The sequence below is a fragment of the Ornithorhynchus anatinus genome, chromosome 4, assembly GCF_004115215.2.
Source record: "Ornithorhynchus anatinus isolate Pmale09 chromosome 4, mOrnAna1.pri.v4, whole genome shotgun sequence".
In the NCBI taxonomy this organism is placed as follows: domain Eukaryota; kingdom Metazoa; phylum Chordata; class Mammalia; order Monotremata; family Ornithorhynchidae; genus Ornithorhynchus; species Ornithorhynchus anatinus.
In genome coordinates this window covers 34869910-34882759 of record NC_041731.1, presented here as the reverse complement: position 1 = coordinate 34882759, position 12850 = coordinate 34869910, and the positions used below count along the sequence as shown (strand labels likewise).

At 47.6% G+C, this 12850-nt stretch overlaps 1 non-coding gene across 1 annotated transcript; it reads left to right on the top strand.

Moving 5' to 3' along the window:
* Positions 1–1772: 1772 nt before the first annotated feature.
* On the top strand, positions 1773–1909 carry LOC114811683. Its single transcript, XR_003759379.1, has one exon. It is a non-coding gene; the product is annotated as a small nucleolar RNA SNORA7 (small nucleolar RNA).
* Positions 1910–12850: the final 10941 nt, after the last annotated feature.

Here is a 12850-nt window from a genome sequence, read left to right as displayed (position 1 = left end):
CTTGATCACTTGACTCCGGATTTAAAAGGGCTGCAAATGATGTTCAGGATGTTCATTTGAGACCTTTAGGGTGGCTGGACCATCTGGGCAAGTCATTTGCCAGGGCCTTGCTTGTGATGGGCTCCAGTTGCCCTAGGCATGGGCACGGTGTATTCGGATTCAACTACTGCATCAATCTTCTCACTGACCTCCCTGCCTCCAGCGTCTCCCCTCTCTAGTCTAAATATCATTCTTTTGCCCAGATCATTTTTCTAAAATATTGTTCCGTGTACTTGTCGCCGCTCCTCAAAAACCTACATGGATTGCTCATTCCTCTTCACTATTATTATTATTATGGCATTTATTAAGCGCTTACTATGTCCCAAGTACTGTTCTAAGCGCTGGGGTAGATACAAGATAATCAGATTGTGCCACGTGGGGCTCACACTCTTAATCCCCATTTTACAGGTGAGGTAATCTAGGCACAGAGAAGTTAAGTGGTTTACCCAAGGTCACACAGCTGACAAGTGGCAGAGCCGGAATTAGAACCCATGTCCTCTGACTCCCAAGCCCGTGCTCTTTCCACTAAGCCATGCTTTTCACATCAAATAGAAACTCTTGACCACCAGCTTTAAGACACCCAATCAGTTCTCTCCCCTTCTTATCCTTGCCCTTCTTCAAAGACACACCAGTTCCCACACTTCGTTCCTCTAAAGTCACGGAGGGTCGGAGGGTCGGGGCGGCCAAGACATTCCAGCTGCCTGCTGCTGAAGACCTTGCCCGGAATAGGAGATAGATAGCACCTCCCTTGCCCCAGAAGTCCCATGAGGGACTGGGAAATGCAGAGAAGGCCTGAGGAGGGAGAGAAACTGCCACTTTAGGACAGAGGATGCCTTATTGCACCCCCTTCTCTCCCTAGTCCTTAATTGGCAGATTATCCCACCAATATGATCCTGTCTATAAGAGCCAAATAGATGTGACCCATGAGTCCCAGTGGGGAAACAGCATGGTGTAGTGGAAAGAGCAGAAGGTCATGGGTTCTACTCCAGGCTCCACCACTTGCCTGCTGTGTGGCCTTGGGCAAGTCACTTCACTTATCTGTGCCTCAGTTACCTCACCTGTAAAATGGAGATTAAGACTGTTAGCACTAAATGGGACAGGGACTGTGTCCTACCCGATTTCCTTATAACCACCCTAGCCCTTAGTACAGTGCCTGGCACACAGTAAGCACTTAATAAATACAATTATTATTATTGTTACTATTATTGGCAGATGTACCCACCAATGAGAGCCTATCTGTGGGAACCAATGAGAAGACGAGGCCCGTGAGCTGTCTATAAGGCAGCCCTTTCAAAACTGGCAATGAACAATCAAAAAAGATCTCCCGGAGACCAACCCTTTCTTGATCCTTCGTACTTCAGCAATGTGCATTTTTCTGATGTACCTCTAGCTGAGCCTCGTTCTCACCTCTCCTACTGCTGACACCTTACTCACACCCACCCTTCTGACTGGACCTTCCCCTTTACACCAGGCAGATTCCTGCTTGTCTCAGCTTCAAAGCTAGGGAATGTGTCTACCAACTCTGTAATATTGTACTCTCCCAAGAGCTTAGTACAGTGCTCTGCACACAGCAAGCATTCAGTAAATATGATTAATTGAAATCACATCTTCTCCATGAGACCGTCCCTGATTAATCTCATCCATGTCAACCAAGCCACTTGAGTACTCGCCACCCCAGCATATCATTTAGTGTATATATCTCATACCCAAGTGTTTCCTTTTACCTTCCATTTCCCCTCCCAGGTTCACACTGGAGAGTTTCCAGTACTCTACCAGCTTTGACTATGGGAGAGAGAGTCAAGCAGGGGCCTACCCATTCCATTCCTAGCTTGGGCAGTGGCTAGCGAGTAGAAGCCAATCTGCTACAAGTCAAAACTCACCCGTGCTGGGCAGCAGCGGCATGGGAGAGAGTCAAGAGTGGAGACTCAAGTTTACAGCGCAGACAAAGGCAATGGTAAACCACTTGCATATTTTTATGAAGAAAACTCTGGGGATCCACTACCAGAAGGACTGCAGGTGGAAGTGGGCTTTCGGGGAGAGATGCATCCATGGCGTCGCTATGGATCGGAGACGACTTGACAAGATTTTCCATTTGTTTTAATGTCTGTTTCTCCCCCTAGATTATAAACTCCTTGAGAGAGTCATCAGTCAATGGAATTTATTGAGTGCTTACTGGGCGTAGAGCTTCATACTAAGAGCTTGGGGGAGTATAATGCAACAGAGTAGGAAGACAAGATCCCTGTTCTTGAGGAGTTTATAATCTAGTTGGGGAGACAGACATTAAAATAAATTACATGTAAGAAAAGCAATAGAATATAAGAATAAGAACATAAGTGCGGTAGGCGTGGGTGGGTAAGTATGAAAGTACTTAAGGGGCATGGACTCAAGTGCGTTCGTAACGTGGGGGGTGAAAGAGTAGGGTGAGGAGATGAGAGGTTAGTCATAGGTGATTCAGAAGGGTATTCTCCCAAAGGTTTAGTACAGCGCTTAGTACAAAATAGGTGCTTAATAAATACGACTGACCGATTCCATTATAGCCTGGCACCTTCCCCTTCACCATCAATTACATTCATCCTTCCCCCTTTGGCAGTTGGGTATCAGAGCCTGGAAAGATGGGCAGTCATGTGCCCAGGGCTGGACCCACTGGCGGTGACCCTGAGAGGAAGTCGGTACTCTGAGGAAGTTGACTTCAGAGTAATAATAATAGTAATAATGATGGCATTTGTTTAGTGTCTGCTCTGTGTCGAGCACTGTTCTAAGCTCTGGGGTAGATACAAGTTCAGGTTGGACACAGACCCTGTCCCACATGGGGCTCACCGACTAAATAGGAGGGAGGGCTAGCGTTGAATCCCTAATATGTAGTTGAGGAAACTGAGGCTCAGAGATGTGAAGTGATTTGCCCAAGGTCACGCTACAGACAAGTGTTGGAGTCGGGATTACAACCCAGGTCCTCTGGCTCTTTAGGTCCGGGCTCTTTAGGTCATGCTGCTTCACCCACTGCCTCTGACGGGGGCAACGGGATTCTTGGACGAAAGAATGCTTTTCTATCCCTCACGTTCCCCGTCAGAAAGAGGATTCCATCAGTTGGTTAATTCCTTCCCAAGGAGCCGCTGCCCTGGAGTAGCAGAGGGCAGACATTTCTGAGCCTCTTGCTGCTGCTGCTGCTGCATGGTTGAGAGCGTGCTTAATGGAGTGTGAAAGGGCTCCCCTGCTGAAACCAGGAAGTGCATGACCTGAGAAGAAGGTGGGGCTAGTGCAGGACACTGGCAGGGTGTCCTGCACAGACTCAGCAGAAATCTTCCCGGGTCAGACCCTGACAGGTCTTGGATTTCCATTGCAGGCCTGAAGGATACCCTTCCCCATGGCCTAGATCCTACCTGCCCTGAAGGCACTGTCCAGAAGTTGAGCCTTTTTGGGGTGTGACCTTTTGGTGGGTTCACAGCCATGTCCTAATAATAATAATTTATAGTAATTATGGTACTTGTTCAGCACTTACTAGGTGCCAAATGCTGTTCTAAGCACTGAGGTAGATACAAGTCAGGTTGGATATAATCCCTGTCCCACATGAGGCTCACACTCATAATCCCCATTTTACAGATTAGGTAACTGAGGCCCAGAGAAGTGAAGTGACTTTCCCAAAGTCACACAGCAGACACGTGGAAGAGCCGGGATTAGAGCCGGGATTAGACCCAGGTCTCTGACGCCCAGGCCCGTGCTCTTTCCACTAACCATGCTGCTTCAAGCTCTTAGTACAGTGCTCTGCACACAATAAGCATTCAATAAATACAACTGAATGAATGCTTCTCTGATACATCTGGGACTTCCTCATCCACCCAGTACCTCAGTTTTTCTACATGGAAAACAGGAGTGACTCACCAGCTAGTGTTGGGCTCCAAGGTCAAGAGAGAAAACTCCGTGTCCCTCGAGGCCTGAAGGACTTGGAGGCCGAACAAGCAGTAATATACCATTATACCATTATTTATGGTATAAACAATATACCATAACAAACCATTATATATACACCAATATACCCCTGTAATATACTATCCTGGGTTGGGTCGGCTCATCCCTCCTCTGCTTCTGAGGAAGATGGCAATTGAATTTCTCCGAGGCAAATGTCTGCCCTGTACAGGGGGGAAGGAACAAACACCACTTTCCTCAGGAAGCTGTCCCCATTTGTGGCAGAGGTAATGAAACCTTTCCCAACATTTTCAATCTCTCTTTCTCTCTCTCTCTCACACACACACACATACTCTCCCTCTCCCTCTCCGGGAGCTTTTGGATGATCTAGCTTTTGGTAGTCTAGCGCCTACCCTAACAGCCTGCCCAGCTCCTCTGCTTGATCCGCTGCCAAATGGAGGAACCCGAGGTCTTTGGGAGCTGGGCCACCCGCCTGCCTCCTCTCTGCATCAGTCACTCCTGTGGAATGGGGCGGGGGGCCTTGGTATCTTCTCCCCCAGGTCCCACTCCCTCCCTCTGCCCTCAGCTTTCCAAGCGCCGCTGGGTCCTAGGTCAGGGTGACTTTCACACTGCTGCAGTTTAGGGAGAGAGCCGCTGGCTGGGGGTGGAAGGTACACTGGGGAGAGTCCTCTCAGTTTCCGGGGATTAAGGGGCCTGGCAGCCCTGTCTCATGCTGGATTGTCTTCATGTTTCCTCTCCCGATGTGGAACAGGCTGTTTCTTCCCTGAGCCGCTGATTAAAATGAGCTTTTCTGCCCTCAGCCGGGTCCCCAGGGACTGGCAGGAGGTACTGCCTGGCTTCTGCTAACTGTTTCATTCCCTCTTGCCAGCCACTTGGCTAGGCAGAATTCACTCCAGCTCATTTGACTTTTCTTTTCCATTTTGCTTTTGAGAGCCCCAGGAGGGCCTCCTTTCCTTCTGTCCCTTCATCAGCAACCTCTAGATCTCCCGGGGGGTTGGGTTCTCCTTTGCCCATCTTTAATGCCCCAACATCCCAGCCACCCAATCTCCCAACAGACCCCCTCACTGTAGGAGTCTCCATCCCATTCCTTGCTTTGGTGAGTGTATGCCTTACTTTTTCCCTGCCTTTTTTTCATGGTATTTGTTAAAGCGCCTACTATATGCCAGGCACCGTTCTAAGCTCTTGGGTATATACCAGCTAATCAGGTTGGACACAGTCCATGTCCCACATGGGGCTCACCACCTTAACCTCCATTTTACAGATGAGGTAACTGAAGTACAGAAAAGTAAAGTGACTTACCCAAAGTCACACGGCAGACAAGTGGCGGAACCAGGATTAGAACTCTGGTTCTTCTGTCTCCCAGGCCCATCTTCTATCCACTGTGCCTCACTGCTTTCCCTTGCTAGGCTTAAACTGATTCCTTGGCACGTGAGAATATCCTTCTGAGAATCCTGCTGGGGAAACAGTCAAGGAGATTGCAGTCAACATCTAACCTTGGGACTCTGGGAGAATTCAAATAACCAGCAACATAACTGAACTCGTTCCTCTCTGACATCCACCTTACCCCTCTGGAGTCAGGGGAAATGGGTGGGACAAGTGTTTTACCCCTGAGACAGAGGGCAGTAGCTTTCCTATGTCCTCATTCCCGTCCCTCCTCTTGTATAGCTTCACCCAAAATCTCAAAGAAAACTAGGCTTAGGAGAGTTAGACAGCATCCCAGCGAAAGACAGGTAGGCACACACATATATGTATACACACACACACACACAGATACTTTGCTTCTTTTTTTTAAGGGCATTTATTAGTGCTTACTTTGTGCCAGGAACTCTACTAAATGTTGGTGTAGATACAAGCTAATCAGGTTGGACACAGTCCACTTCCACATGGGGCTCACAGTCCTAATCCCTATTTTACTGATGAGGTAACTGAGGCACAGAGAAGTGAATCGACTTGTCCAAGGTCACTGAATAGACAAGTGGTGGAGCTTGGATTAGAACACAAGTCCTTCTGACTCCCAGGACCATGCTCTAACTACTAGGCTATGCTGCTACTCTTAAACCCAGGCTAGTATTTTTTCTTCAATTCTGGACTCCTTTAGATTTTAGCTCCATCTTTCTGACTTCTCCCATACCCGCTACCATTTTCCAGCAGGGTGGTGGTGCTAGAAACATAGGGATGGATGGAGGATCTGAGTTCCACTTCACAAAACAGTTCCCACAGCTGAAGAAGATGGAAAGAAAGAGAACTTTAATTGGCTCTCTACCTCAAAGACCAGTGTATCCTCTGGGCTTCAGAAACAGGGTCTTTTTGGGTAAAATATGCAAAAACCCGGGGTCCTAGGTAGCATCTACCCTGCCTGAACCAGATCTAAGACATGAGGGAATGGGGTCGATCAATCAATCAATCAGTCGGTGGTACTTGTTCAGTACTTACTGTGTGCAACGTACTCTACTAAGTACTTCGGGAGTCTATAGTTCAACCGAATGGGTAGACAAGATCCCTGCCCTCCAGGAGCTTCCAGTCCCAGTGAGGGAGAAAGACACTAAAATATATTGCAGCTGGGAAAGCTGCAGAGTATACAGATGTGTATACAAATGCAGGGGGGCTGGGGGTCAGGCAGTTTTAAAGAATTTTGTTAAAGGGGAGAAAGTACTGAAAAAATGGTTGGCAATAAAGGGTGGGGGACAGAAAGTGGAGCTACAGAGACAGAGCCCCCAAAGTAAGAGGGGCGTTCACCCAGTTCGGATCTGATTCCCCCACCAGCCTGCCTGAAATCCATAGGGAGCTCAGGCGGCGGGGGTTGATACCAGGCTTGGCCCACGTGTGCCCAGCATGAAGTCCGCACAAGGAAGAAGTATCCAACAGCGGGCAGAGAAGAGGAGGCGGGGAGGTGAGGTCTGATACCATTCAAAGCTAGCAACTTTCCCGTCCTGTGTGCTCTCCTCCTTCTTCCTCCGCAAACAGGCTCACAAACCTCCGATTACCCTGGGCAATTCAGCAGAAGATGGGGGGGAACAAAACGCGAAGGGGATGGAGAGCTAATGGAATTTCTCAGCTGAGCTCAGACCAGTTGGGTCTGTAGCAGCAGCTTCACTCAGCAGGAAGTTTCCGCTTAAACAATAATTTCATTTCAGAGCTGTCTTTCTGCTGAGGACAAAGAAAACAATTATAAGTCAACCAACAAAACAAAGGCAATGTGGGAGGGAGAAAGAAAATTTTGAAACATCAAAGTCCAGTTGTTTGCCTTATACCAGAGCCAAATAAGACACCTCTGGGTGAGACTGTTGAAGGCCTGGGAAGGTGGGCGACTGAAGATCAAGGTCTCTCACCTGTTCCCCTGCCCATCCCGAGCTCAGCAAGTGGGCAACCCAGGGCAAATCACTTAGCTTCTCTGTCCTTCATTTTCCTCATCTGTAAAATGGGGATGCAATCCTATTCCTTCCTATTTAGACTGTGAACTACAAGTGTGACAGGGACTGTGTCCAGCCCCATTATCTCATAGCTACCCTAGTGCTTGGTACAGTGCTTGGCACATAGTAAGTGCTTAGAAATTCCAAAACAAAACAAACAGGATGGGAAAGGTTTTCCACCGTTAGAGGAAAAAAAGACCTGGGAGCCATAGGTCACCAGAAGCTCACTAGAAGTGAACAAGTATGGGGATGTAATGAAACAAGCCAACCTGATACCTACTTAATTTTTTTTTTAAATGACATTTGTTTAAGTGCTTACTATGTGCCAGGCACTGTACTAAGTGCCGGGGTGGATATAAGCAAATTGGGTTGTTCACAGTTCCTGACCCCCAAGAGACTCACAGTCTCAATACCCATTGTACAGATGAGCTAACTGTGGCATAGAGAAGTAAAGTTACTTGTCCAAGGTCAGACAGCAGTCAAGTGGCAGAGCTGGGATTAGAACCCATTACTTTCTGACTCCCAAACCCATGCTCTTTCCACTATGCCATGCTGCTTCTCTGAGGCACAGAGAAGTTAAATGACTTGCTTAAGGTCACACAGTGTACAAGTGGTGGAGCTGGAATTAAAACCCATATCCTTCTGACTCCCAGGCCCAAGCTTTATCTACGAGACCACGCTCCTTCTCATTGAATTTACAGGACTCTGACATACAGGAATTAGGAAATAATCTTTTGGGTTAATCCTTCTCAGGAAGGATTCTTATTAGAGTGTGATGTTTGGTTCCGGTCACTGCACTTTAAACAAGAAGTAGGGAAGCTGGAGAGGGTCCAGATTACAAAATGATTCTGAGATTGGAAAATAGGATCTAAGAGAAAAGGCTAGAGGAACTGATGTAGTTTAGTTTAGCGAGGGCTAAGAGGTGACTTAATAACTGGCTTCAAGTGTATGGAAGGGATTTTATGGGAAGGATGCTGACTAGTTGTTCTCCAAGACCACTGAGGCCTGAACAGGAGGAAATGTGTTTAAACAAACAAAAAAAAAAGAAGAGATTTCTTTCAGTTGCACGTGATAAAACACCAGAAGGTCCTACCACGGAAGGTCATAAAGTCTCCATCTCACAAAAGCCTAAAGGAGGGAATAAAGAACCCTCTGACTTGGAAGGGAAGCGGTGTGGCCTAGTGGAAAGAGCCTGGGAGTCAGAGGACCTCAGTTCTAATACCAGCTCCACCACTTGTCAGTTATGAGACTTTGGATAAGTTCCTTCACTTCACTTCTCAGTTACCTCATCTGTAAAATGGGGATTAAATACTCTTTCCTCCTACTTAGACTGTGAGTCCCATGTGGGTCAGGGACTGGGTGCAACCTGATGATCTTGTATCTGCCCCACAACTTAGTACATGCCTGGCACATAGTAATCGCTTAACAAGTATCATAAAACAAAACAAAAATGGGTTTAATCATTCTCCTGTTGGTGGGCAGAATTTTGGACCAGATAACCTGCTGTCCCTGGCAGCCTTTAGTTTCAAGTTTAACAGAGGAAGACAAGGTGAGAGGGACTTTCTCTTCAGGCCAACAGAGGAGGGAAGCCAGGTCTTCCCGCTGCTGAGAAACAGGGGGAGGATGCAACTTGGAACTGGTAGGCTAAGGGGCTTCTACCACTTGTATGAGGTCCAGACACCTGGGAACACTGCTCAGTTCTTTCAAGAGAGAATCCTGCCCTCCTCTTCCAGTTCAGTGGGCCGGCTGTCTTTCAAGAGACGGGACAAGGACAGCAAAAGAGGAGGGGAAAAAAAACTGCACAGGAAGGGAACATGATCTATTGGGGAGTGCCTCTCTTCACGTGGCTTTATTTTGAAAATGTGAACTTTACAAATGTCAGAGAATAACAGAACACGGGATCTGGGAGTACTCAGGGCCTATTAGAATTCCCTCCGAAAGCAACATTATAGCTCAGTAACGGCGCCTTACCATTCAACTCTGCATAGGCCACGGATATTTATGCCGTGTGCAGTGGCACAGACTGTATTTAACTGAAAGATTCGTAAATAAAACCGAAAGGCTGCCCAAAATATACCACACCCAGGAGGGAGAGGAATGGCTCTGGGGCAGCCCAAGGGAACAGGTCTGGAAGAGGCATGTGAAACAGATGCAGAAAAAATGGGCCAAATGTCGAGGTTGGGGGGAGGGGAAGATCTTTCGAACAATGAGATCAATAAAGCCACGAAGGCCCCCAGGAGAAGGGTTAGCAGCTAGGCCTTAAGCAGCCTTTTGAAAGGAAAACTGGACAAAGCTGTGGAGAATGTGCTGCAGGGAACAGAGGTTTGCTGGCAGGGGGTGGCTTGGACAAGCTGACCTAAACAGACTTTCTCATCTCAATTTCAATGGTGTGATGATACACCTTTCCCTTTCGCTTTTCTCCAAACCGACCTCGAGCAACAGTGCAGAGTATGTGGCTTGCCTAATCACAACCTAAAAGAAGTTCTTTGAGAGATCTGAGAGGAGGGGAGGTTTCTTACTTTCACCTCCTCCGCGTTCACCTCTGGGATGTGCTAGGCACTGCACAGACCGTCTGGAAGCCTCCTGGTCCCGCCTCCCCACTAGCAGACAACTCGGGGAGGCTGCAGGACATAGAACTCTTGGCCACTGAGTTCCCTAGAACCTTAGGAATGACTAGAGGGAAGAAACAGCATTCTTTCTAGGTTTGGCACTGGGTTACTACCACTGCTGCAAGTGAGTAAAGTCTATTCCTGCTAGGTGGCAAGAGAATAGACTAGATGATCTCTGAAGGTTCTTCCAAGTTCAGGGTTTTACAAAGCTCCCACAGATGAACCCCAGTGTGCCTAGATCATGTGACTTAGTGGGGGTCAGAAGATCCAGCTCTGCCACTTTTTTTCTTTAATGGTATTTGTTAAACATCTACCATGTGCTAGGGACTGAATTAAGTTCTGGGGTAGATACAAGCTAGTCAGGTGAGACACATGTCCAGGACTCATATGGGGCTCCCAGTCTCAATCCGCATTTTACAGGTGAGGTAAGTGAGGTACAGAGAAGTTAAGTCACTTGTCCGTCACACAGGAAACAAGTGGCCGAGCCAGAATTAGAACTCAAGACCTTTTGATTCTCAGGCCCATGATCTATCCATTAGGCCAAGCTGCTTCTCTGCTTCTTGACCTTGGGCAACTCACTTAACTTCCCGGTTTCCTCATCTTTAAAATGGGAATTTAATACTTGTTCTCGATCCTACATAGACTGCGGGCCCCATGTAGTGGAGGGACTGCGTCCAAACTGATTATCTTGCGTCTATCCCAGTACTTAGTACAGAGTATGACCTATAGCAAGCTCTTAAATACCACAACTATTAGTTATATTTTTATTATTATTATTGTTACGAGTGAATGGACTATTAATTGAGGAGAGGACAAAAGGAAGAGGAGAAGAGGCCGGGGGGAAGGGACAGCAGCAAAAGGGATAACAGGTAGAGGACAGGAAAGGGAAAGAAAGGAAAGAAGGCAGTACATGGAGTTGTCTCCCTGGCACTCAAGCTTCACCCCTCTGTGCACAAAAATAATCTTTGTCTAGAGAATTTAGCACCAGTCTCTAACTGAGTCTTACAACTGTTTTGCTCTAGGGGAGAATCGGTTCACTAGTCTCTCCACTGATAACTGTGGTTGTTGTTAAGCATTTATTATATGCCAAGCACTCGGCTAAACACAAGGGTAGATACAATACAATCAGCCCAGACACAGACATTTTCCCACATAGGGCTCCCTAGAAATCATATTCTCTGTTTCTGTCTTCCTGGATGGGATCATTTAGACACATCTCTTGATGAAATGCTTGGTCAGTCCCTCAGCTTCTCTGGCAGATATGAATTTCCTTTTGCACGGTGGATTGTTGGGAGTACAAAGCTGCTGTGTTTGTATATCAGCTTGTTTGTGTGCCAGGTGGAGGAAGAATTGACTCATCCCAAATAACCCAAGCAGTCTACCAGGACACCAGCCACAGTACAGACTGGAAGAAATCCTAAGGTGGGATTTCTAGAATTAGGGATTCTAGTATTCCTGCTTCATGGTTTTTTGAGGCGCTTGCCTGCATGGATGTCGATGGTAAACACTTAGGACATGGAGCAGAGCGCAGAGCACAGAACTGGGAGTCCCACTGGCTTGGGAGTGAGTGCAGGAAGAGCAAAGTGACACCAACTCTTTCATCAACTGTTGCCTGGAATGACTGGTAGGAAATGGAATAGGGGAGAAAGCCAAGTAGCCCTGGGATATTTCACTTCTGGGAGGGGTTTGAGATCAGACTGGGAGAAAACAAAGCATATGCACACACACACACTCACCTGAATTTGGCTAAAGGGTGCTCCCCCTGAAAGATACCTCCAGACTATCCTGGAGGTATAGAAACCTCCGGGAAACTCCTCCAGCTCCCGCACCCTACTAAGTTAAGACAATCTTGCCTCGAGGGACCAACCCAACCAGGTTCCTAGTCTGGCATTCCTGCTACACTAAATTTTTCATTCTCTCTTTTTTTTTTTTACCATATTTGTTAAGTGCTTACTATGTTCCAGGGACTGTACTAACTGCTGGGGTAGATATATGCCCGTCAGGTTGGACACAGTCCATGTCCCACATAGGGTTTACAGTCTTAATTCCCATTTTATAGAGGAGCTAACTGAGACACAGAGAAGTGCCTTGCCCAAGGTCACCCAGCAGATAAGTGGCAGAGCCGAGATTAGGACACAGATCTTTCTGACTCTCACGCCCATGGTCTATCTACTGGGCCACATTGCTTCTCTTGGTCAGCAATTTCTATTGCTGACCAAGGGGTCCTGAGGTTAGTTTTGAGGCACTGGGTAGGGTCGATTAGGCTGGCGGCAAGTCTTAATCAAAGATTATTGGTTTTAAGGGAGTTTCAGAATGCCTGGTGGGGTGAGGGAGGGGGGAGGATCTGTAAGAATGGGGCAAAGGAGAACCAGATGGCACCTGCCTTACATGATCTGGGACTCTGGAAAGAAAAAGCAATTCTGGGGATCATCTATCTGTCTAGACAGGTGTCCGTGACCTACATTTCCCCAGCCTAAGTGGCTCCGTCCCTTTAGGCAGGGCACAGCCCTCCTGGGGAAGCAGCTATTATCCCAACAACGACCATTATCCCAACAACGTTATTGATTATAAGCACATATCAAGGTGACTCCCAATTAAGTTTTACTCTTTGTAATCAAACCAGGAGGTGACAGAGACGTGGGTCTGAGTGTCAGAGGCTACATCCAAGAGATCCATCACCAGACTGGGGTCCTTTATGTCCAACCTGGAGCTAGCAGAGAGGCCCGGATCACATTGGAGAAGAGATCCAGGTGGGCTTCGCTAGCAGCAAATGGGGCAGAGCAGGAGGGCAGGGCCACTGTGCCCTCCCCTGACCCGATCCAGCAGTCTCAGTAAGCAGGGAGGCAAGAAAAGCCGGTGGAAAGCTGGGCC